The 23291-nt window shown below is 35.9% G+C and overlaps 1 non-coding gene across 1 annotated transcript; it reads right to left on the bottom strand.

Moving 5' to 3' along the window:
* Positions 1-15437: 15437 nt before the first annotated feature.
* Positions 15438-15544, bottom strand: LOC128285774 (small nucleolar RNA R71). Its single transcript, XR_008276324.1, has one exon. It is a non-coding gene; the product is annotated as a small nucleolar RNA R71 (small nucleolar RNA).
* Positions 15545-23291: the final 7747 nt, after the last annotated feature.

The raw sequence follows: 23291 nt of genomic DNA, 5'->3' as shown, positions 1-23291 counted from the left end.
TGTATTATTTCATAAATGATTTAATAGTATGTTTGACCATGTTGTTGACGATTATTGCTATATAAACATATTAATATACACATTATATGCGATAAGTGTTAGTTTGAAATTGTTATGATATATGTTTTCAATGGGCTAAATAGTATATGTACGGAAATGTAAGTTAACTATATTATCTTTTTCTTTTTGTATACATAATGAGTTGGACTTGGGTACAGTTTTATTAATATTTGTATTTGCGCATTTGTTCGGTAATGCCTCATAACCCTATTCCAGCGACAGAAATGGGTTAGGAGTGTTACATTTTATTGGTATCAGAGCTATGGTTTAGTCGGTTCTAGGATTAACATAGCGTGTGTGAGTCTAGTTATACATGCCATAATTATATACTATGATAGTGTGATGACTTCTAACATTTGAAATGTGTTTTCATATAGTAAATAGATACCGAAAGAGCTATAGTTGATGATGTCAAGAGTGTAGCGCTTGCTCCGGCGCAAGGGACAGTGCCGGTTGATTCTCAACCAATTTCGAGTAACCAGGAAGGAGGGCTAGACAAGCCTTTTACTAAATTATGAATGACTAGTTTACTCAGTAGATCTGGACTAACCCGGCTGCACAACAACCTCCACCCTCGACTAATCCATCTTCGATGCCTACTGTACCTCAAGTAAGTGATCCGTTGAGATTGTATAAGCCACTTGTTGGTAAAGTCACAAAGCATGGGGTTGAAGAGTTTAAAGCTACTGATGATGATGATGCCGAGCAGGCTGAGATCTGGCTTGATAATACAATCCGTGTGTTTGATGAGCTATCCTGTACCCTAGATGAATGTTTGAAGTGTGCCATATCCTTGCTTCAAGACACAACATATCACTAGTGGAATACCCTAGTATCAGTGGTTCGGAGAGAGCGGGTGACCTGGGAATTCTTTCAGGCAAAGTTCTGTAAGAAGTATATCAGCCAGAGATTTATTGTTTAGAAGCGAAAGGAATTTCTAGAGCTGAAACAGGGTCGGATGACCATGACAGAGTATGAGCAGAAACTTGTGAGACTTAGTCGGTATGCCCGATAGTGCGTTTCCACTGAAGCCATAATTTTTAAAAGATTCGAAGATGGGTTGAATGAAGACATTAAACTGTTAGTTGGCATACTTGAGATAAAAGAGTTCGTAGTACTGGTTGAGTGAGCCTGTAAAGCTAAAGAGCTTGGAAAAGAGAAGAGAAAAGCTGATTTTGAAGTTAGAGACTCACGTAAGAGATCATTCAGTAAATCAAACCATTGGCACCAAAGAAGTTCCGAGATGATTTCAGCCGTTCAAAAGCCAATTCGGGTTATTCTCGACGAGATCAGAACAGACCACCGGTGAGTTCGAGAGCTACCTTCATAGCCAGTGTAGGTAATGTCAAATCAAATCAACCTGAGTGTAAACATCATGGTAAACGTCATCCCGGCAGTTGCAGATTACATGATCGGGCCTGTTTTAAATGTGGATCAACAGATTATTACATTCGAGATTGCCTAGGGTTAGTTGAAGAAAATTTAGTATAGAACACCAGATTGGGTAATACTACGGCTCGAGGTAGACCACCTAGAAATGCAGGTAATGCGAGTGGTAGTTAGAGGGGGAATAAAGATACAACAGTCAGATCTGAGGCTCGTGCACCTGAGAGCCTATGCTATTCGAGTGCGAGAGGAGGCTTCATCCCCAGATGTTATTACTGGTACATTCACTCTTTATGATACTAATGTAATTGCTTTGGTTGATCCCGGTTCTACTCATTCTTATGTGTGTGAGACATTAATATTCAACAAGACTCTGCCTGTTGAGTCTACTGAGTTTGTGATTAGAGTGTCAAACCCCTTGGGCTGGTGTGTTATGGTTGACAAAGTGTGTAAAAATTGTCCCTTGATAGTTCGAGATTTGTGCTTTCCGGGCGATTTAATGTTTTTGCCATTTGATGAGTTCGACATAATTCTGGGTATGGACTAGTTTACATTACATGATGTTGTGGTCAACTGCAAGAAAAAACATTGATCTACGGAGTCAGAATTATGAGGTTATTCAGATTGAATCTAGTGATTTTTATGGTTTACTAGCAGTAATTTCTTCGATGTTAGCTCAGAAATATGTGAGGAAAGGCTACGAGGCTTACTTTGCATATGTGCTTGACAGTAAAGTGACTGAAAGAAACATAGAATTACTACCTATTGTATGTGAGTATCCAGATGTATTTCCTAAAGAATTACAGGGTTTGCCACCTATTTGGGAAGTGGAGTTTGATATTGAGCTAATGCCTGGGACGACTCCGATATCCATTGCTCCATATAGAATGGCACCTACAGAATTAAAAGAATTGAAAGCTTAGTTGCAAGAATTGACATATAGAGGTTTCGTATGACCGAGTTTCTCTCCGTGGGGTGCACTTGTGTTGTTTGTGAAAAAGAAAGACGGAACTGTGAAAATGTACATCGATTATAGCCAGCTTAATAAGGTGACTATAAAGAATAAGTATCTATTGCCATGGATTGACGATCTGTTTGACCAACTGAAAGGGGCTACAATATTTTCGAAGATAGATCTGAGGTCAGGCTACTATCAGTTGTGAGTTAAATACTTTGATGTATCAAAGATTGCTTTTCGAACGAGGTATGGACACTACGAGTTTTTGGTTATGCCATTTAGACTCACTAATGCACCTGCTATTTTCATGGATTTGATGAATCGAATTTTTAAACCGTATCTAGACCAATTCGTGGTTGTGTTTATAGATGATATTTTGATCTACTCCTGTGATGAAGCTGAACATGTCGAGCATTTGAGACTTGTGTTACAGACTTTGCGAGATAAGCAGTTGTATACAAAATTAAGTAAATGTGAGTTCTGGTTAAGTGAAGTTAGTTTTCTAAGCCATGTAGTATCAGCATCAGGTATTCGAGTCGATTCGAGCAAAATTTCGGCTATACTTGATTGGAAACCACCAAATAACGTTTCTAAAGTCTGAAGCTTTCTGGGACTTGCTGGTTATTATAGGCGATTCGTGAAAGGTTTCTCTATGATTGCAGATCCGATGACGAAACTATTGCAGAAAAATGTTAATTTCGAGTGGTCAGAAAAGTGGCGGAAAAGTTTTGATCAGTTGAAAGCCCTTTTGACCGAAGCTCCAGTACTAGTTCAGCCATAATTGGATAAAGAATTTGTTATTTATAGGGATGCATCTTTAAATGGTCTGGGCTGTGTTTTGATGTAGGAAGGTAGAGTGGTAGCTTATGCCTCGAGACAGTTGAAGCCACATGAAAGAAACTATCCAACACATAACTTAGAATTGGCAGCTATTGTGTTTGCATTAAAGATATGGCGCCACTATTTATTCGGTGAGAAATGTCATGTTTATTCTGATCATAAAAGTCTGAAATATTTGATGACTCAGAAAGATCTGAATTTGAGCCAATGTCGATGATTGGAATTGCTAAAAGACTATGAGCTTGTGATTGACTATCACCCGGGAAAGGCTAATGTTGTTTCTGATGCTTTAAGCCAAAAATCATTGTTTGCTTTGCTTGCAATAAATGCGCATATGGCTATGTCTGATGATGGTTCGATAGTATTTGAATTGAAAGCAAGAACGTTATTTGTTCAACAAATTTGTGATGTCTAGAAGGTTGATAATGAGTTGATCGTAAAACGAGCTTAGTGTGAGAAGGACGCTAATTCCGAATTCAAAATTGATGCTAATGACTATTTGACATTCAAAAACTAAATATGCATTCCGAGGAATTCAGAGTTGATTTAGATGATTTTGAATGAAGCTCGTAGCAGTCGGTTATCTTTTCATCCAGGTAGTACAAAGATGTATAATGATCTAAAACAGTTTTATTAGTGGCATGGTATGAAACGAGACATTTCTGACTTTGTTGTAAGATGTTTAGTCTGTCAACAAGTAAAAGCAGAGCATCAGGTACCTTCCAGATTACTTCAATCGATTATGATACCTAAGTGGAAGTGGGATAGAGTCACGACGGATTTTGTAACTGGTTTACCATTGACACTGAGCAAGAAAGATGCAACCTGGGTTGTTGTAGATAGATTGACTAAATCGTCTCATTTTATTCCGATACGTACAGACTACTCACTAGATAAGCTGGCTGAATTGCGTGTTTCTCAGATTGTAAGATTACATGGTGTGCCTATATCTATTGTTTCGGATAGAGATCCGAGGTTTACGTTCAGGTTCTGGAAGAAACTGCAAGATGCACTAGGTACGAAATTACATTTAAATACTGCTTTCCATCTGCAAGTAGATGGCCAGTCTAAACTAATCATTCAGATACTTGAGGATATGTTGAGATGTTGCATTCTCGAGTTTGAAGGTATGTGGGAACGATATTTACCTCTAATTGAATTTACGTATAATAACAACTTTCAATCGAGTATCAAAATGGCACCTTATGAGGCTTTGTATGGTCAAAAATGTCGTATGCCATTGTACTGGACTAAGCTCAGTGAAAATAAGACACACGGGGTCGATTTGATTAAAGAAACTGAACAGAAAGTAAAGGTGATCCGTGGAAGTTTGAAGACGGCATTAGATCGTCAGAAATCATATACGAACTTGAAACATAAGGATATAGAGTTTCAGATCAGATATAAAGTTTTCTTGAAAGTCACACCGTGGAAGAAAATACTCAGATTCGGTCGTAAAGGCAAATTGAGTCTGAGGTTTATTGGGCCGTATGAGGTTATAGAACGTGTCAGGCCAGTTGCTTACAGACTATTACTGCCACCTGAATTAGAAAAGATTGACAATGTATTCCATGTTTCGATTCTTCGTAAATATCGATCTGACCCTTCACATGTAATTAGTCCGTCTAAGATTGAGATTAAACCCGACATAACGTACGAGGAAGAACTGATTGGTATCCTGGCTCACGAGATTAAAGAGTTACGAAATAAGAAGATTCCATTAGTTAAAGTATTGGGGCATAAACATAGTGTTGAGGAAGAAACGTGGGAACCAGAAGATGTAACGAGAGAACGCTATCCGAACCTATTCACCGGTAAGATTTTCGGGGACGAAAATCCCTAAGGGGGAGAGTTGTAATAGCCCAATTTAGACCCTAATCGGAATCGTGGTTTCGAGACCACGAATCTGAGTAAGAAAAATATTTAAAAATTATTTTCTGTGTTTATTATGTGTGAATTTATATCTGTGAAATTTTCGTAATTTAATTTTGTCATTTGAGTGTCCGATTAAATAGAAGGACTTAATCGCGTAAAATGAAAATTAGGTGGCTATTTCTAAAAGGGGATGAATTGCACTTGGCTTTTTCAATGGAAGCCTTGTAGTTGCAATTAGCCCAATATTAGGTGAAGTGGACGGTTAAATACATATATTACATAACTTTATTATTATTTCATAAAGGTTATTTAAGTAATTTATTTAATAAACATATAATGGTTAATAATAAGGTTATCAAATTCATTTCTTATTTCCTTATTCTCCACTGCCGAAACTTAATAAAGAAAAAGGAAGATTAAGAGCTAGGGTTCGGTCAATATGAAGCTCAATTAAGGTATGAGTTTAGCTCGATTTTTGATAATTTCTACATTTTTTAGATCGTTGCTTAGTAATCTTCAAGACCCAAGCTTTAATTTTTGAGTTCGATGAATATTTTGAGTTGTGCCATTGTTGATAGCTTGTGATTTTTGTTTGTTGATGATGAAATATGAAAGATATGTTTTAGATTAACATATTTTGTATTGGAGTTTTTGATGATTTTGAGTAATTAGGACAAAATTGCAAAAATAATAATTTGAGGGACTAAAATGTGAAATAAATGGAATTTGTGGACTTGTATGGTAATGGGTAAGATTCAGCCAAACATGGGTATCTTGAAATTTTGTGTATTTTGTGTTTTGTGCAATAGGGACTAAATTGTAAAAAGTGTAAATGTCAGGGGTAAAATTGTATTTTGCCCATTTATGTGTTTTTGGACTAAATTGGATGAGTGAGCTTAATTTGAATATGTTTAGATCAAGAACCAAAGAAAATGGATTTGGACCGATGAAAAACGAAACTTGTCGACTAGCAGCCCCGACTCGTTTTACTACATCTGAGGTAAGTTTATAAGAAAATAGACGTATTTAATTTTAAGTAAATACAAAATATACATGTTGATATGATATTTATGATTAATTTAAGCTATAGTTGAATATGATTTAGCTTAATTACTATGTTCCGAATTTGTTTCGACCGAGTTACGAAGTCTGGAAGCCCCATATGAACCTTAGGAATAGTTAGGATACATATGTCATGACATAGGATCCTGATTTATCTGTGCGAGTAAGACCATGGCATCGATATGTGATTCTGATATGTGCTTACGAGTAAGACCCTGTCTGGGACAGCGGCATCAATATGTGGCTACATGTAAGACCACGTTTTGGATGTTGGTATTGTACGATATGTGTGATTATCCGAGTGTCCTACCCAATTCCTAATGGTTCATCAGGCATGGATAAGTGGGGAACAAATATGTAAAATTAGCTAAATGATCAGGTATGTATTGGTTTAGTAATTATTTGCAACAAGGTAAGTAAGTGTTATGATATTAGTTACAAGCATGTGTAACATGAATGAAAAATATATGTGTAAAAATGTCATGTGTCTTTGGCCTTATGGGAAAGAAGTAGGATCCTTGTTGGTATGATTTTATTTTCACATATATATATATAATGATCTTGCCTGTTCGGTTACTTAGTTAATATGTGTATATAAATTTTATCTTGATTTAAAAGCTTATTTATACAAAGGTATGTATATTAGGTTTTATATTAATAATTCGGCTTATGAAAATTGAACAATGATTTGATGACTTAATCTTGAGAACATTCGGCTAAGGTATTGGATATATGTGTTCAGGTATATTATTATTGAAGTTGAAAGTTGAGAATAAGCTTGATATTGATATTGTAATTTGGTTGGTTAAAATAAGTTGATTATGTTATCGGTTTGTTTGTTTGCTTATAACTTACTAAGCTTAAATAGCTTATTGTGTGTATATTTGTCTTTGTTTATAGATTTTGGATTCGAGTTACAAGCTCGGGGATCGTCAGAAAAGTCTAGCACACTATTTACAGCTTCGGTATTTAACTAATCAATCTCGTATTATGGCATGTATAGGTTGGATTTTGTTTTGAAATAATGAACTTTGGTTTTGTATTAAGGCCATGCGAAAATGGCTTAATTTCTAATATTTACGCTTGGTTGTGGTTTAAGTTCGTTTTGGTAACAGTGTTATGTGCTATGAAGAAATGATGCTCATGATAGGTGTATCATGTTATGGAAATGATCAATGATTTTTGGTCGGTTATATGGATGATTCGGCTAAGGTAAACATAGAATAAGGGATATGTGTATGTGATGGGTGTATTTGTTCAATGTAATATGTGTAATTCGGCAATGCATGTTGGTTGAGTCTTAACCTAACATGAGTAGATTTAGTTTGGTTGTCACATGGCAGTAAAATTCATGATTTGTTTATTCGTCCATTTGTGGTCAATGCCTTATTCTTGTGAAGTATAAATTAAAATATGAGTTAGTTGAAAATTATATGCTAATGTATTATAAATTCGTATAAAAAATAAAGGTATATAGGATGGTTATGAATAACTTGTGGTTTGTCATATGTTTATATAAATATTTATAGATATGATAATTTGACTTAATTTGTTTCACACATGATATGCAAGATTTATGTTTGAGTGTGCTTATATGTGATTTGTGCCTTGTAATGATAAATATAATCTCCTTAGTTGACAAGTATATTCGGTTAGACTTATTAGATTGTGGATCCATGGTTAAATTTAGATAACATGAATGTGCTAAATAAGTTTGGTCTCAAACGTCAGTAAATAAACCAAAGTTTAAGTTGTTCGAATGGTAACCATTATTCAGTTATTGAGTGTGTGCTCTTAGACATGTTGGTTGGCATAGGTAATAGGAGTACTTTTAGGTGATGTGTATTTATAAAATGATTAAATTACTAAAACCAAATGTATATGATTTAGTGATTTAAAATAAATATGTAAAGTATTTAATGATTAATATCTTAAATGGAGTATGTGATAATGTGTGGTTTGTGCCGAATGAATAAACTAATTTGAACATAAGTGCAAAACATGCAAGTTTCAAAATTGATCTAACTTAAGTTCCATTTGATAGTAATTTTATTTATATGTATTATGGCTTATTAAATTACATGAATATGTGTAACACCCCAAAAATCCCGAAACCCAAAAATCCTGAAAACTTAAAATTTTCTTTTTTGTGCTTAGCATTTCCGGTTAAGTGTTAATTACGCGATGGTAGGTCTTGGTTAAGGTTTGAGTTCGAATCTAGGGGTAGAAGAAATTATAGTTTAATAATTAAAAGGACCTTGTTGGCAAGCAGTTGGGCTTTTAAATAAAGACAGGGGAAAATGGCATCAAAAAAGCCTTGTGGAGAAGTGGCTAAGTGGCGCCACTTAGAGTGTAGGGAGGTGGCGTTAGTAGCTAGCAAGGAGATCCAAGGTTCGAATCCTAGCTTAGTGTTTTTGGAATTTTAATTTTGGCCTTCTAGAAGGTTGGAAGTGGCGTGAAGATGGACTCCAAGGGGAGTGTTTGGAAGAGAAAATTAAGGAAAGGATCAAGGGGTTATTAGGGAGAAAAATGAGAAGATGAAAAGGGGGAAGTGATAGAGCCGAATGGGGAATTGAGGGCCAGGTAATTCGGCTATAGGGGCTATAAATAATTACCGAGTGTAGGGTTGCCAAGCTAATACCGAATTTCCTTCACCCTGTTACCGAAAACCCTTTTCTCTAAAAACCGAAAACCCTTTTGTTTTACTCTCTTTTCTTTGTGCCGATTTCTATTCTTTCTCAACATAATTTTCTTTATTTCACTTAGCCGATTCCTTCTGCTACTCTTCTTCTTTAATCTGTACCAAATAAACCTTATTCACCGTACTAAGTTTGGAAGCCGAAAAGCCAAATCTTCCAAGGTCCAGACACTCTTCGACCGAATCTAGTGTAAGTGGTTGTTCTTCTTATCAGTTTTTCTAAGAATCTATTACGCTATTCTTTCCTCACTCTTTCTGTAATATCCTGAATTAAGGCCTAATCAGAATAGTGGTTTCGTGACCACAAATCCGAGATAGAAATAATTATTTTATAATTATTTTGAGGTTTATGATATGATTGCATAATTGTGTGAAAATTTCGTGAAGAAATTTTTGGCATAACGAGTTTAATTTAAAGTTAGGGACTAAATCGAATAAGTTGCAAAACTTGCATTCTAGAAGTTTTTAGTATGAAATTGCTTTGAAATATTAATTAGGAGGTCTTAAATGGTACTTTGACCAATTTTAAGTTCATGGACAAAATTAGGACATGGAAGGAATTTTTTTGAAAGTTTAGTAAGGAGGGGCATTTTGGTCATTTGGATATTAAATGAAATAAAAAGGGAAAAATAACACAAAATTGGTTATCATCTTCCTTAGTTGCTTCCGAATGCTCCCTCTCTCCACAGCTAGGGTTTCTTCAACTTTCAAGCTTCATAATCAAGAAAGACGTGGAATCGACCCTAATCGAGGAAAAGAAAAGATTGTGGACTAAATTGCAAAATCATTATATTTTGGTACCAAGGTAAGTTCATGTGTGAATAATGTAGCATAATTGTTATTTATAAGTTATTGATGTTAATTATATGATGTGCTGATTTTTATCATGAAATATATGCTTTGTGGTTATTTTCGAATAAAATGCAAATTATGTGTATTATTTGTTAAATATAAAGTGCTACCGAGTATTGGTTTCGGTATTTTACAGAAGATGGCAAGGATATGTGTTCGATGAAAATCCCGTTTGAACCTTAGGAATAGATTAGGATACAAGTGACATGTCACTAGGATGGTTGAGCATCCGAAGTCGTTGAGTTGAGTCCGAGTTCACTTACGGATGCGAATGTTCGAACTCGTTGAGTTGAGTCCGAGTTCGTGAGATGTAACTAGGCATCTGAACTCGTTGAGTTGAGTCCGAGTTCACTTATGGATGCGAACACCTGAGCTCGTTGAGTTGAGTCCGAGTTCACATAGGGGCAGGTTACATGATTTCTTGATTACATATGTGGCACTTATGTGCAAATTATCCATGTATCCGAGTTATATTCCGATGTGTTCAACGGGTAAAATTTCTAGTGAAATGGAAGAACACTTAAGATGCAAGTGACGCTTTGGTAAGTGTTGTGAAATGGACACTTTGGACAGGTATGTATTTAACCCTCGGGTTGAAAATAGATACAACAACGATAAGGTGGTAAGATGAAGAATGATGTTTAGAAATGTGATATATGTTTTGGTGATACTATGCTAAGGTTGTTTGGTATAATTGTATTGTTATGTTACTTGTTATTTGCATATGAACTTACTAAGCATTTATGCTTACTCCCTTCTTTTTATTCACTGTAGTTTTGAACAAGCCGGCTCGGGAATCGGGACAGGTCGAAGGTTCGATCACACTATCTGAAGGACATTTTTTGGTCAATGGCTTGTAAAACTTAAGTATGGCATGTTTAGCAATATACCTATTTCATGTAAATAATTTTGTGATATGGCGGTGATTTGGTTGAGAAAATGCTTGATAATGATAGGTCATGGAAATGACTAATTTAGACCATGTTTGATGTCATGGAAAGTTAATAGGTTATCTAGTCCATAAAAACTCATGAAAAGATGAAATTTGCCATAAACAGAACATTGCAGCAACACTGATGTGAGTTTGAAAATTTACTAAAAATCATAGAAATCGAATTTGGTGATGGATTAAATATAAAATTTAATCCCAATAGGTCTATTTTCACATAAAACAAACGAAACAGGTAAAGGAATTATATGTTAAAAGATATTTGAATTTTTGTGAAATAGGGCCAGAGTGATTTCTGGATCCCTTGTTCCAACTTTAGGAATTCACCATACATTTTACAAAACTAATTAGGTGTTGTATTTTATATTATTGGAATCCTTATTGAGTCTATATTCAGGATAAACAAACGGCACAGTCATATAAATTTTTCACAGAGAGATATATGGTTCGTAGTAAACAGAGGTCAGTCCAGCCAAGTCCTAAAACAGGGGAAACTTTAACTAATAAACTGTACTAATTGACCCAACAAAAAATTCTACAAAACATTTAGTAAATAGATATATGAGTCTAGATTTATGGAAAATTTATGGATCTTGATTTCGAGTTTCGTAACTCGAGATATGATTTTTCATGTAACTGTGACGCATGTAACTAGAAAGCTGTGAATGTAGAAACAAATGGTTCGAAGTTCTTAATTTGATAAATTATGTTCGGTAACACCTCAAGCTCGACTCCGATGACGGTCTCGGGCGTGGGGGCATTAAACTTTCTAATCAACTATGGTAGGGATTTAGTAACGGATCTCGGATCTTAGCTCTCTGCTGAAATTGCTCTTTAGCTAGTTGTAGTTTTGGTAAGTATTCCTCTCCCATTGGCTAAGGTGGCTGAATGTTCATAGTTAAGGTAAGGGGAATTGTGTTGGATACGAGTCACCTATTATTCTAGTTTTAATAGTTAAGATTGGAGCAGATCTAGGAGTTGATCGTGGTTAGTGATTTAGGAAGAGGTTGTTATACTTATCACGCAAGGTAAGGTTAAAGTGAGGTTTCAGTTTTAGTAAAGATTTGTATTAAGCATGTGATTAATTGAAGGGTGATATCATTTGTAGGTTGGTGACTAAGGGAATCAAAGCACGCTTACTTACCAGGTGTGTACTTACACTGCACACACAAGTAGATCGACAAAAGCCGAAATGCCGAAAAGCCAAAATGCCAAAAGCCGAAAGTTTGGCTACTGTAGTCTTGTGAGTGCATGAACACTCATAAGGGCGAGACCAATAGGTTGCCTGAGGCCCATGATCAATTCCATGGACTTGGATCGTGAATAGGCCAAATAGGCCAGAATGGGCTAAATAGGCCCGATGAGCTGTTGGGCCCATAATAGGCAAAATTTGATAAGTGATGCTATGTGATAGAGAATTTGTGTGTGAGCATGGATATAATGTGATTTGGGCCAGATGGGCCATATAAATGAGACTGGGCCTAACGGGCCATATGAATGCGAATTGGGCCTGATGGGCCATATAAATGAGATTGGGCCTAGTGGGCCATATGCATGTATGTAGGGGTTTTGGGCCTAGTATATAATGACTACATAAAACTTAATTAAATTATTAAGCTTGTAAAATGCCCTAACTATTGTTTATGGATTAAATTGAATGTGTTGGTGATTAAATGAGGTAATTTTGAATACATATAGATAAAGAAAGGAGAAATTCAGACCTAGATCAAGGCAAAAACAAAGTGCTTGATTGATCGACTAATATCATCATTTTTACGTCCGAGGTAAGTTCGTGTATAATATATATTGTTTGTATAAAGTTTGTATGTGATGAAATAAATAGAAATGAGATTTAGAAGTTGGAGTATGTGAAATATGAATCAAATTTGAGGCACTAAGTGTGCGAGAGATGAAATAGCTACTGCTATTAAAAATGGCACTGAGTGTGCGAGAATATAACAGCAATGGCTGAATAAATGGCACTATGTGTGCGATACTAATATAGGTTTGGTTTAATGAAATGGCACTAAGTGTGTGATATTACTATAGCTTCAGCTAATTAATTGGCACTAAGTGTGCGAGTTCATCGAATTTTCAAGTATGATCGAATGAAGTAGTGCATCGAGCATCGAAGTGATAAATGTAATAGATAAGAACGTAATGATACAGGTATGTACAGAACCTATGTGGTTGATGGTATTGAGTATGAAATAGATGAAAGGTTATGTAAATGAATGATGACATGAGTTGCATTAAGTGTTAGCTAATCGATAGAATTTTATTTTAATTGATGAGTTAAATGTGTTATATCATGAACTTACTAAGCTTTAAAGCTTACTGTGTGAAATGTTCTCTGTTTTACAGTGTTATAAAACTAGCTCGAATCCAGGGATCGTCAGTGACTCACTCACACTATCGGACATCTATTTTGGCACCGTTTTGAGAGTTGTGTATATAGTATAGGTTAGTGCCATTTTGGTATGTTTTGTACTGTGATTAGCCATGAGATTTGGCTTGTAAATAATGGTATGTATGGCCTATTAAGTTGATTTAATTGGTATGTTTGATAAGTAGAAATGTGATGTTTATAATGTTCATGTGATGGTTCAAATATGGGATGTTGAATTGGCAAGTTTTGTGGTATGAAATAGGTGATTGAGAAACCATAATCAATACATATTTTTATCCCATGCTTAGCACATTTATGGATGGTTTCTCCTTAGATTTGGTGAATTTGATGCTCCTAATTCTTTAATTTCATGTTTTATACTTAGGTGAACATAGGAGAGTAAAAAAAGCAAAAAACAGGCCGAAAACAGAGAAAATGGACCCACATGGGAAATCAACACGGCCTGGACTTACTCACATGGGTAAGCCACACGGCCGTGTCTATTTGGTAGGATCGAAGCACGACTTCCACAAGGAGACTACACACCCGTGCCTATTTAACAGCCTTGACCATGGGTTGGAGCAATCGCACACCAGCGTGTCACATGAGCGTGTCCCTGTCAAGCCCTAGTATAGTCCTATTCAGAAAAGGCCACTTTTGAGGGCTCTTAGGCATTCTAAAGGCTATTTAAATACTTGAGGGGGCACTTAGCACACGCACACGGAGTAGGAGGCAAGGAATTACTAAAGGGAAGCCGATTGATCCATCTCAGAATCCGGATTCATCGTTAAGACTGAAGATCTCCTTTCAATTTTCATTCAGGGGTTTTGGGTTTTCTTTATGTTTTGTATCCATTATTCTTCTGAGATGTTTTCTCTTATAAATATGAACTAAACCCCCTAAATACCTAAGGGGAATGAAACCTAAGACGGATCTTGTTATTATTATCTGAATTGTGTGAGAAATATTTGACTTGTTCTTAATTATGTGCTCTTAATTCTTGTCTTAATATTCCAGGATATTGATTCAAGTTAATGCGCTTATTTAGAGGAGAAAAAGTCCCTGTCTAAGAGTAAATTTGTCATAATTAAGTGGAGTTGATTGCACTCCTAGAGATAGCGTGATAAGAGTTTGCTGGATTAGGGTGAAACCTAATAAGGGGATCCATAGATCGAGTTAATGCAACACTAGGGCATTAATTAGAAAGAGTTTCAATTAATGAACCTATGGTTAGACGTTATTAGTTTCGAGAGAGATAATAATATAACTTAGGGATTCTTACGGATCAAGTTAAATGAATGAATCATCTGATTCAGAGTCAAATAACAAGTGAAGTCTAGGTGGATTTTTCCTTGGGTATTGTCTTAATAAATCGAATTTTCACAAAAGCTTTTCCCCAATTTCTCTCTGTGCACTCTTAGTTTAGTTAATTACTCTAGATAAACAAATCCCTTAATTTTTAGGCTAGATAATAAAAAGAAAGAAATTAGTAGTACTCTTGGTTCCTTTGGGTTCGACAATCTGGTCTTGCTAAAGCTATACTACTGTTCGATAGGTATACTTGCTTTCATCGTGATAATAGTTAGTTTCAAGAATGATTAATTATAAATTTCTAAAACCTGTCACGAATATCATGTATCAAGTTTTTGGAGTCGTTGTCGGGGAATTAAGATATTAGTAACACTCGATTTTTATTACTTTAGCCATTTTACTTTATTTAGAATTTAAATTTTTATTTTCTTTTCTAATATTTTCTTTTATTCAATCCTGGCAGGTTTTTGTAGTGTATGACTAGAAGAAACCCGTCGGGACCATTACTGTTTGATAGTAAGATCGATCACACAGTTCACAGAAACCGAAGAGAAATAAGGCAAAGCTTACGATACACAGAGGAAGAGCAAGAGGACGATACTTCAACCATAACCGAGGAGATGGCTGAAAACCAAGAAAATTCGCTACCTCTTACGATTGCCGCTATCCAGTAAATCAGAATCCTATTCTGCGTACTATGTATGATTATGCTAAACCTTCTTTAACAGGAACTGAATCGAGCATAGATAGGCCTGCTGTTGCTGCGAATAATTTTGAACTGAAACCTAACACCATTCAAATGATCCAACAGTTTGTTTAGTTTGATGGTTTGTAGGACGAGGACTCAAACGCTCATTTGGCAAATTTCTTAGAATTTTGCGACACTTTTAAAATCAATGGCATTTCTGATAATGCCATTTGCCTTCGGTTATTCCCTTTTTCATTGAGGAACAAAGCTAAACAGTGGTTGAACTCATTACCATGAGGGTCAATCACTACTTAGGAACAAATGACCGAAAAATTTTTATTAAAATATTTTCTGCCAGCTAAAATAGGCAAATTACGTAATGATATCTTCTCTTTTGTGCAGATGGATTTAGAAACACTCTCTGATGCATGGGAGAGATACAAGGACCTTTTGCGAAGGTGCCCTCACCATGGGTTACCACTCTGGCTACAAGTTCAAACATTTCACAATGGCCTGAATCCTTCAACTAGATAGATGATTGATGCAGCTGCTGGTGGAACTATCAATAATAAGACACCTGAGGATGCTTATGAATTTATAGAAGAGAAGTCACTGAATAATTATCAGTGGCAAGTCATGAGGACAAAGCCAATGAAAACAGCTGCCATTTTTAATGTCGATTCAGTCATCATGCTCTCTAATTAGGTAGAACTTTTGAATAAAAATATTGACGATTTTCTTGGTTCTTCATAGGGTCACCCAGTAATGCAGTGCGAAGCAAGTGGAGGTGGATCAAGCAATTCAGAATACCCAACCTATGGCCACAACATAGAGAACGAGCAGTTAAAATACATGGGTAATAATCATCGATCTCAAAATAATTCTTATAGTAGCACTTACAATGCGGGTTGGAGGAACCACCCAAATTTTTCATGGGGAGGCCAAGGAAATTAGAGACCACCACCTCCTCCAGGCTTCTGACAACCACACTACCAACAAGAGGAAAAACCAAACCTTGAGGAGATGCTAACAAAATTCATCTCGGTGTCAGAAACTCATTTTTAGAATACCGAGACAACATTTAAGAATCAACAAGCATCGATCCAAGGGCTTGAAACTCATATAGGACAGCTCACCAAATTAATATCTAAACGACCATAAGGTAGCCTGCCGAGTAACACTAAATCTAACCCAAGGGAACAACTCAACGTAATTACCATTCAAGATGAAGAAGGGCTAGTTGCACCTGAACCAGAATCGAGGTAAGAAACTGTGGTAAGTAAGGGTAAAGGTGAGGTGGACCATAATGACCAAAAACAGGCAAGTAAAGAGTACAAACCACGTGTACCATACCCAAATGCGACAAGGAAAGACCACTTCGATGAACAATTCGGTAAATTCCTTAAACTTTTAAAGAAATTACATATTAACTTACCATTTATTGAAGCTCTTTCGCAGATGCCGAACGCAGTCAAATTCTTAAAGGAGCTTTTAACAAATGAACGGAAGTTGGATAAAGCGTTGCATGTGGAACTAAATGCGGTTCGCTCAGTCATACTACAAAATAAGCTGGCCAACAAATTAAAAGATCAAGGGAGTTTTATGATTCCTTGTTTAATTGGTAGCTTAGATGTTAATAATACTTTTGCTGATTTAGGGGCTAGTATCAATGTGATGCCTTATAAAATGTTTAAACAACTAGGTCTTGGGAAACCCAAACAAACTAGGATGAGTATTCAATTAGCCGATAAAACAATCAAATTTCCTAGGGGTATTATTAAAGATGTACTCGTTAAAATTGACAAATTTATATTCCCAGTTGATTTCGTTGTTTTAGACATAGAGGATATTAACGTTCCTTTAATTTTAGGGAGGCCCTTTTTAGCAACTGCTAGAAAATAATTAATGTTAGCACAGGTGAACTCACACTTCGTGTGGGAGACGAAACAGTCACCCTTCAAGCTATTAATTTGAGTAGCGCATCGAACACTGAAGGTGGTTGTATAAATCATACTATTAAAACAGATCATGTGGTGAAACCTTCCTGGCAAGAAACACGTTCAAATAGCACACTTGAATCATGTTTAAATAACAACAAAGGACCTATCTATGAAGAACGAAGGCTGCAAATTGAGGAACTAGATGAATGGTGGACACATAAACCGAGGACACACAATAAACCAAAACCACTCCATGAGGAGCTCAATATCTCACCAAATCAACTTAAGGTTGGAGACAAAGTACTACTAGATGCAGCAGACCCTCGTATTGCCACTTCCGAACCTAACGGAGCAATCCCTCTTACGGTACTCAGTATTTTCCCATATGGAACAGTCGAGGTAATTCATCCCAAATTTGGCACTTTTAAGGTAAACAGTACTCGTCTTAAACCTTATGTTGATAAAATTGATAGCAGGGATGAGGAGTCTAAACTCCTCGCACCACCATGACCATGCAACAGAAAGGTAAGTCAAGCTTAGACTATAAATAAGTGCTTCTCGGGAGGTAACCCGAGCACTAACGATGTTAACTCCTTTTAAATTTTAGTCTTTAACATTTAATTCACTAACTGAGTTAGTGAACACAAGATTTCCAGAACCATACGGCCAGGCACAGGGGTGTGCCGTAGGCCGTACACGTACCACGGGAGGAAAAACAGCCTTACGATACGGCTGTGTGAAAATAGAGAAAAAATGTTTCTCCAACACGGGATCCAGTAAGTTGCCAGGGTCGTGCGACATGGCCGTAGGCAATCCTACCAAATTAACATGGGCGTGCGGCACGACCATGGTCGAGCCTGTTAAAACAACACGGGCATCCGCCTACATACACAGCTGTGAGAGAAGCGAACAAAGAATGACGCGACCGTACAACATGGCCGTGTTCACTAGTGCGCCCAATTTCGAAAGCCACAAAACGTACAGGCTGACACGGCCGTGTGCCCCAATTTCTTTATAAAAACCTTTTTTTAATTTTATTTTTATCTTTATATTTTGAAATTACTTTTTATTTCCTTTAATACTATTTTATCTTGGGATTTTATAATTTTTATTCGGCTATTTCATTACGAGTAATTATGCTTCCTTATATTTCCTAAAAAGTTCTTGATTTTATCACAGTTATAAAGAGCTCCAAAGCTCATCATCACATAGGAACTAAAAACTACACTGGAAAAGGTTCTCTATGACTACCATGTCCTGCTCGACCACAACCATAGCTACTACCAGATATAACATTCTTTTGGCACAGGACTTATGTACTAATGAACCTCTACCACCACCGGAGTATCCTCCTCCACTCTCATCATTGCCTTGGCTGATTATTCTCCATAACTCCAATTCAAGGAGTTCATTCATCATTCAGGAAGTTTCAATTCTCTCCCTATCTTATGATTATAGATATATATTTTTCAATATATCTATCCTTGTACATTGAGGACAATGTACATCTTAAGTGTGGGGGGTATTTTATATCATTATCAGGAATCCCTGAATTTTGTCTTGTTTTCATGTGATCTTCTCATACCACTATTAGAATGAATTTTGATTAAGTTATGATTTTTATTGATATATCTTGAATTAAAACATAGGCATTTATGCATTGATGATTTAAACTTTAAGACATTAGGGAATCAAGCATGATATGTTGATTTTTGAGAATTAAAAATTTTTTAGGTTGTTTCCCCAAGTTTAGATATTATCTTGAGTTGAAATTCACAAGTTTAAACATCAAAAAGCCATAATTTTTGTGAGATCTTGAGCCTTTAGAGCATATGTTATTTATTTCATGCTCACTTTTATTATGAGTGCGTCATTATTGATTTGTTATTCTAGAACTTGCTTGATTATGCATGTCAAGACCACACCATTTGATTTGATATGTCGAGATGATAAAGGCACTTAGGTTTAACCCACTCACTCCACAAAAGCCTACCTTCATAATTAACCCTTAATGAACCCCTTTGAGCCTAACAAGCCATTAATTGATTTACCCTTAATATTAACTCATAACCCATTATTGTTGAAATCCCCTAATTTGATACCTATTTTTTTTGAGATTTGATTTCAACTAATTGCTTAGCTATGTTTTATTCTTCATTGCAATAATTAAGTTCTATGTTATTTGACTTGTTCTTAAAAAAAACATTACTTACAAACATATTAGTAGTAATTCGTCGTTTTTGAGCTTGAGTGTTAATTCCATATTCTGAGAAGAAGATCATTTGTATTCAACTGATAATTAGTTATTTTTCTAGTTAGGTGATTTTTTTAAATTAATCTCGGCTCTAACCTTTTCTTTCAGCTTGTGACCACACCCTCTAACCAAAGCCACGTTACAACCCTCTAAAGACCTTTTTGATTTATGTATCATCTCAACATATAGTGGTGGAGATATGATTTTCATGCAAGCCTATAGTAATAACATTTCATATTGACTAATGAGTGCTTTATTTGATGTCCTTAAACACCTCGAGTGATTTGAGTGAATCTTTAGTGAGGATGTTAAACTCTGTGATATTTTGATCAAAGGTGATTACTAAGATGAGGGAGGACACCTATGTTGTCGTGATAAAATGCATAACTTGGAATGTTTGAAACTTTGATGTCCTTTTAGTTGAATTTTCAATGTATGATTACTTATGGATTATTTTGAGATATTATTTATAGGGATTATAAATTGAGAAGAATTTATTTTGATTGTGAGTTGAGGCTTTTGCTTGAGGACAAGCAAACGCTTAAGTGTGGGGGTATTTGATAAACCGTAATCCATACATATTTTTATCCCATGATTAGCACATTTATGGATGGTTTCTCCTTAGATTTGGTGAATTCGATGCTCCTAATTCTTTAATTTCATGTTTTATACTTAGGTGAGCTTAGGAGAGTAAAAAGAGCGAAAAACGGGTCGAAAGCGGAGAAAATGGACCCACATGGGAAATCAACATGGCCTGGACTTCCTCACACGAGTAAGCTACACAGCCGTGTCCATTTGGTAGGATTGAAGCACGACTTCCAGAGGGAGACTACACACCTGTGCCTATTTAACAGCCTTGACCACGGGCTGGAGCAATCGCACACAGGCGTGTCACATGAGCGGGTCCCTGTCAAGCCCAAGTATAGTCCTATTCAGAAAAGGCCACTTTCGAGGGCTCTTAGGCATTCTAAAGCCTATTTAAATACCTGAGGAGGCACTTAGAACACACACACGGAGTAGGAGGCAAGGAATTACTCAAGAGAGGCCGATTGATCCATCTTAGAAGCTGGATTCATCGTCAAGACTGAAGATCTCCCTTTAGTTTCCATTCAGGGGTTTTGGATTTTCTTTATGTAATGTATTCATTATTCTTCTAAGATGTTTTCTCTTATAATTATGAACTGAACCCCCTAAATACCTAAGGGGAGTGAACCCTAAGACGGATCTTGTTATTATTATCTGAATTGTATGATAAATTTTTGACTTGTTCTTAATTATGTGTTCTTAGTTCTTGTCTTAATATTCCAGGATATTGATTCGAGTTAATGCACTTATTCAGAGGAGCAAAAGTCCCTATCTAAGAGTAAATTTGTCATAATTAAGCAGATTTGATTGCATGCCTAGAGATCAACCTAGGGTTAGACGTTATTAGTCTCGAGAGAGATAATAATATAACTTAGGGATTCCTACGGATTAAGTCAAATGAATGAATCGTCTGATTTAGACTCAAATAACAAGTGAAGTCTAGGTGGATTTTTCCTCGGGTATTATCTTAATAAATCGAATTTTCCTAAAAGCTTTTCCTCAATTTCTCTCTATGCACTCTTAGTTTAGTTAATTAGTCTAGATAAATAAATCTTTTAATTTTTAGGCTAGATAATAAAAAGAAAGTAATTACTAGTACTCTTGGTTCCTTTGGGTTCGACAATCTGGTCTTGTTAATGCTATACTACTATTCGATAGGTAAACTTGCCTTCATCATGATAATAGTTAGTTTCAAGAACAATTAATTATAAATATTTAAAACCTGTCACGAATATCACGTATCAGTGATAAGATGATGAAATTATACTTTTGAAACTTATGTGAGTTTTAATGATTTTGGTATATTTAGGTTGTGGTAGTGAAATTGATGGTATTTGGATGTTATGCAATATGTATGAATTGATTGATTTGGTTGCCTATGAATGTATGTAAATGATGCTAAAATGTTATGGTTTTGAAGTGCTTGTGTTAGGTGGAAATTGTGGCTGAAACCAAGCCTAATTTCACCTCACACAATTGAGCACACGGGCATGTGTCTCGACTGTGTGTCTGTTGTAATTTAACTATTCAATTCAGTCTCGGGCATGGCCTAGACACACGGGAGTGTCTGGTGGCCGTGTAAGGCACACAACCTTGGTACATGGGTGTGTGTGGCTATTTCGAAGGGTACACGGGCTAGACACACGAGCATGTGGTCGGCCGTGTGACCCAAGTCAGTTTTGACCATGGCCAAGGCACACGGGCATGTCTTGTGGCCGTGTGGTTAAATCAGTATGTATGTCCTGTTTTGCCACAGTTTAAACACACGGGCATGTCTAAAGCTGTAATATCCTGATTTTGGGCCTGGTCGAAATAGTGGTTTCGTGACCACAAAATTCGAGATAGAAATATTTATTTTATGATTATTTTAAGGTCTATGATATGATTGCATGATTTTGTGAAAATTTAGTGAAGAAATTTTATGCATAAAGTGCTTAAATTGAAATTAGGGACTAAATCGAATAATTTGCAAAACTTGCATTCTAGAAGTTTCTAGTATGAAATTGTTTTGAAATATTAATTAGGAGGTCTTAAATAGCAATTTTACCAATTTCTAAGTCTATGGACAAAAATTGGACATGGATGGAATTTTTGGAAAGTTTAGTAGTAAGGGCATTTTGGTCATTTAGGGGTAAAATGAATTAAAATACAAAATTAAAAGCCAATTTTGCTCATATTCAACCCCATGGCCGAATATAGCAAGGAGAAACCATGGCTAGGGTTTTTCAAACTTCCAAGCTCGATTGTAAGTCCATTCTAGCCCCATTTTTCAAGTTCTTTACGTTTTTGGAGTCCCGGTAGCTCGATTAAGCTTATGCTAGCAATAATTTAACCTAGGGTTTATATTTGGAAAAATAACCATAGGTGAAATTTGTGTACTTTTATGTTTTATGATAGAATATGAGGTTTTAAATTATGTTAGACAACTTGTGCTACTTGGTTTTAAGCGAAAACTAGCAAAAGGGCTTAATCGGTAAAAATACCTAATAGTCATAAGTACATGTTAGAGTGAGAATTTGATGTTGCCATAGAAGGGAAAAATGATCAGCATGTCATAAAACAAAATAAAATAGGCTGAAGTTTAATTTACGAGCTTTGGGGCAAAAGTGTAAATATGCAAAAGTTTAGGGGCAAAATTGTAATTTTTCCAAAATATGATTTTGGGGTCAATTTGAATAATTTGAGTTCTAATTAGACGATATTTTAAATGATAGAGCAAGGAAAACTAAAATTCGGGCTAAAATGGGGAAAATACCAAGTTGTGGACGAAATGGTAAAAGTAGCCATTTTCGCATACGAGGTAAGTTCATATGTAAATGTTGGTAACATAGTTATTATTTTCAATGTTTTTATGTTATTTAAATGATATGATGATATGCTGATTTTTAATTGTGAAATATTACGCTTTGTGGTTAATGTTGAGTAATATGCAAATTATGTTTACTACTTGATAAATATGAATTGCTACCGAGTATCGGTTCCAATATTCCATGGAAGACGGCAAATGTGAGATTGAGGCAAAAAGCCTGTTTGAACCTTAGGAATAGATTAGGATACAAGTGACATGTCACTAGGATGGTTAAGCATCCGAACTCGTTGAGTTGAGTCCGAGTTCACTTATGGATGCAAATGTCCGAACTCGTTGAGTTGAGTCCGAGTTCGTGAGATGTAACTAGGCATCCGAACTCGTTGAGTTGAGTCCAAGTTCATTTATGGATGCGAACACCCGAGCTCGTTGAGTTGAGTCCGAGTTCACTTAGGGGCGGGTTACATGATTTCTTGATTACATATGTAGCACTTATGTGCAAACTTTCCATGTATCCAAGTTATATTCTGATGTGTTCAACGGGTAAAGTTCTACTCAAATGGAGGCATACTCAAGATGAAAGGGACGTATTGGTAAGTGTTGTGAAATGGATACTTTGAACAGGTATGTACTTAACC

This window comes from Gossypium arboreum, chromosome 12 (assembly GCF_025698485.1).
Source record: "Gossypium arboreum isolate Shixiya-1 chromosome 12, ASM2569848v2, whole genome shotgun sequence".
NCBI lineage: Eukaryota > Viridiplantae > Streptophyta > Magnoliopsida > Malvales > Malvaceae > Gossypium > Gossypium arboreum.
Note: the sequence above shows the minus strand (reverse complement) of the source record. Positions and strands in the feature narration are given on the sequence as shown.